General features: G+C 42.8%; 1 pseudogene; it reads right to left on the reverse strand.

The window, feature by feature from the left end:
- Window positions 1-2,650: 2,650 nt before the first annotated feature.
- LOC149358106 (uncharacterized) lies at window positions 2,651-3,942 on the reverse strand (annotated as a pseudogene).
- Window positions 3,943-4,469: the final 527 nt, after the last annotated feature.

Raw genomic sequence — 4,469 nt, forward strand, 5'->3', positions numbered from 1 at the left:
AGAATACCTGGCTTTGAAAGAGAAATATGCAAACTACATGGAATTTTACACAGATGGCTCCAAAACAACAACACATGTTGGAAGTGGAGTAGTACAAGGCAAATAGGAAAAAATGGTAAGATTGCCAAGTTATGTAGCAATTTTTACTGCCGAATGTTATGCAGTGTGTATTGCTCTGGACAAAATACTACATGAGAACATCAAAAAAAGTATAATCTACACGGACTCCCTGAGCCTACTCACAGCGCTACAGTCAAGAAATGCAGTTGAACCATTAATAGGCATCATCATACACAACATAAAAAAAGACGCAACACAAGGACATATGATAAGGTTCTGCTGGGTCCTGAGCCACATCGGCATAGAGGGTAGCGAAAGAGCTGACTAAGCTGCTGTACGAGCTCAGAATGGGGAAATAAAAAATGTGAACATACCTTATAAAGACTACATGAAGTTTATACATAGAAAATTCAAGAATAAATGGCAGAAAGAGTGGGATAATGACCTTAAAGGGACACTGAGGAGAAATTGAAGCTGTCTTGTATCGACAGAATACCAGCTCCTGATTACAAAAACGCCACTCATACTGACAACAAAGCTCTTGTAACGTAGAAAAGAGCAAGAACCAAAATACAGGTATCGCCGCCACAGGCCAAACTCGCAAGTACAAGCGTGATGACGTCATAGGACAAAACAGTGTTGCTAGAACCAATGGTTCTAGAAACACTAGAACACGAGAAGCCACGAATCACTGAGGCGCAGCCAATGCATGAGCAAATCTCCTTGACGTCACCAGATGGCGCCACGTATCCGGTAGCTACGCGCGCGCCTGCAGCATCGGGACCAATCAGCGCCTGCTCACCGGCAGAAGGCGGGCTCCCGGTATTCCGCTAGCGGTAACAAGGTACACGGTATGCTAAAGGTGTCTATCTAGTACTTCGTTGACGACTTCGAGAACGGGATCCATCATAACGCTGGCAAAACGCCGGTGCAAACGTAAACGAAGCGACAGTAGCGATGGCCGCAATAGCCGATAGATGCCTTCAACGTGCGGCCGGCGGTAGCTTTGTTTTCGGCTGCTGCCAGGGCGCACTGCTGGCCATCAGAAATCACAGAGTCTGCATTACGTCATGTGCACGTCATGTTTCACGTCACTCAGTCCTGTGTCATCATAGGAGAATCCCAAGTTTGAATCAGAGCGGCGGGAAAAACTTTTCAACTTCGAATCCAAATATCTTAGAAATAAATGCATCTTTCGCTGCCGGCCAAGTGGTAACAAAGCCATGAAATGCCAAACTATCGGATTTTGCTGCAAAAAAATATTGGTAGAGCTCTCCTCACTGTCTCTTTAACAACAAACTACACTTCATAAAGCCCACCTCAGCAACATTTCATTAAGTAATCTTGTGTCACCTTTGCATAAGACACACACACTTGACTCACAACTACTTACTGACAAAACATGACAAACCAGTTGGCGAAAGATGTGAAAAGGAACTCACACTAAACCATATATTATTCACATGCTCAAAACTAGAAAAACTAAGAAGTATTTTACTAAATTTTACAATGAATACATACCTTTTCATCCAGTCCTACTCTTAAGTGATACTAATTCAATTGTTGACACATCTTATGTTTTAGTTTTCTAAGAGAAACAGGTTTTCTTCAGGAATTGTGAGTTCTTAACCAGTGCTCCGCTTGATTTTACAATACACCTCAGCCAATTTCTCACTCCCGAGAAAAAGGCTGAGGTCTTTATTTTATTGGCTGGGAGCCTCGAGATCCTTGCCCAGCCAAGGATGGTCACAGAGGTTACCTAACCCCCTTTTAAAGCTTTTAATAGCAGATACGTTTAAAATTCCCTTCCTTCATCATCACTAGCCAGTAATAAGTAATATTTTAGGCCCTTTACAATTCCTTATAAGATCCTGCAGGAAACTTTTCTAACCTTGTTCTTGCGCATGATAGCCTTAGCCACCATGCGCCATTAAACCCAACACAACACAACTTATGTGCTTGAAAGCTGAGCTTAATATACATATACTTCCAAGGCAAAGAATGAAACCTACTGTGCTGGAGCATTGTCAGTATATTGATGACAAATAGCTACTTTTTTCTAGCTTTATGAGGGCACTGGATTGCAGAACTTGTTCAAACAGACTGACTGCAATAGCAATGGTTAAACAGGTCTGTTGAGCATACATCAGAAATTTTCTTTTTTATGCGCTGGTACTATCAACGTTGTGTCTATTGAAAGGAAATGGAGACAATGTGCTAGGAAAGCTTGTCATGCTCAGTACGCAATGGCTGACAACCTCGAACGTGCTGGAATCTTTGGGGAATGCTAGCATCTTAAAATATGGGGATGTTACCCCTTGAAGAATTGGACTCTTCAACTTACTGTCTGTTCTGTATTCAACATGTATAAATGGTTATCACCAACGTACTTGAAGTAACCAAAGAATCAGGCTGGCTTCCAGAAAGCCTACTCTGCAATGGACCATTCTCACAACATCAATGAGTTGATAAAAAAGACCATATAATGTAACCAACTTCTGTGTACAGCCTTCATAAACTATAAAACTTCTGGCTGGGTTAAAATCTCAGAAATTGTGCAGACATTCTGCAACAAGTGTGTGGAGGAGGCATCTGATAAGGTAATGAAAAATATCTCAGTTGCACAGCCATGATAGTCCTTCATGGAGGAAGTGATAAAATTACAATCATGGAGAGTGTCCAAAATGAGGACATGATTTCTCCAGTAATGTAGTATTGATTGTGTGTTTACAAGCAACAAGAAATGAGTGCAGTTAGTCAGGGAACATATGTCGGTTGTTGAAATCTAGAAGAAATGGGCATGGACAAGGCACGTAATGCAAAGGAAACACAACTGATGAGATTCTGAGAGGGGGCAAACGTAGAAGGGTGTGCTGTTTCGTTTGACGGATGAGAATCATCAGGCGCATGCACCTCATTACATTAATACAGAAGTCTGCCCTGCAGAGGCTGATAATGGCTATGTCAACCAACGAAAAACATGGATCATGATGATGACAAGTACGAGCATACTGGCACAGCCTTCCATTGCAAACGTGAAGAGCCTGTTGTTGTTGCTGAGTGGTTAGGGCACTCGACTATTGACCCGAGAGACTGGGCTCAAACCTGGCTGCTGCAGCAGCATTTTGATTGAGGTGAGTCACAAGGCACTTATATACAGTGCAATGTCAGTGCACATTTAAGAACCCCAGGTGGTCAAAATCATTCTGCAGCCCTTAACTACAGTGTCTCTCATAGCCTGAGCTGCTTTGGGAGATTAATCTCCATAAATCCAATCAAACAGCAAACACTGAGAATTCACACCTGCTCACAGCAATGGTTCACCAACGAAGTTAGTCAAGAGTGCACAAATGTGCCACACTTTGTTCAGTTGTCCAGACATGCTGTTTGGGAACACTTGGGAGAGTATTCTGTATACCTTGACCCTCCTGATCACCCTTTCCACGTGTATCCGCACACCAGCAGTTAGTCTTGTCTCATTTTCGTCTTCTGAGAGCTGAGGCCATCGTTACAGGAATGGTGGTACGTTGATGTGCAGGGACCGCTGCTTGCACTCTTCTTCAACAGTCAATCCCCTGTCAGCCATCACACATCGCCCCAGTGCAAACTTCTCCAGCACCCCAGAAGAATTTGTTAGTGCCTTGCCAGACACTCTCCCAGGAGCCAGATCTGACACAAATGTGACAAATCCATTGGGGCTGCAGCCAACTAGTCCTTTTGCAGTATTATGTGTTTTGTATCTGGAGTATGTTTCATTTTGGACTCTGAATGAAGATGGTGTTTCAATAAAAATTCCAGTGCAGTTGAGTATGCTGTCAACAGTAGTGTAGCCTTTGTTGCAGAATCCTTTTGGCCTGTGCATAGTCCTGGTGGCATCCAGGTTGGGACCTAGAATGAGGTATGAAAGAAGCTATATTTGTATTCTATACATACATATAAACAGTCGAACCTCGTTATAACGAACACGGATACAGCGAATTATCGGATATAACGAAGTGAAAGAAAAGTTTGATTGGACATGCTTTATTTCTATGGGAGTTCTATCTGTATAACGAAACAAAAAATTAAAAATTCGACACTATATCGGTTATAACGAAGCAGTTTTATATTCACAGGGCTCAAAATGCGCAAACAAGTATGAAAAAATTTCAAAACACGCTAAATTTTGATCTTTTTAATCGCCCACACCTAAAATGTGTTTGAATTACCCATGCTTCTGCACGCCACGCCATCTAGGGAGAGCGAATGAATCTAGCATCAACGGCTGCCTAGCATGCGACTGACACGTGATCGAACCAATGCCCATGCTCCCCAGCTACGCTGCCACCGCAATTTCCGACTCGCGCGCTATCACTATGATCTCTGCAGTCCATTCTGTAGACACCATCGCGGAACGCGTCGTAACATAT

Source organism: Amblyomma mixtum, chromosome 3 (assembly GCF_055824585.1).
Source record: "Amblyomma mixtum isolate Tamu chromosome 3, ASM5582458v1, whole genome shotgun sequence".
NCBI lineage: Eukaryota > Metazoa > Arthropoda > Arachnida > Ixodida > Ixodidae > Amblyomma > Amblyomma mixtum.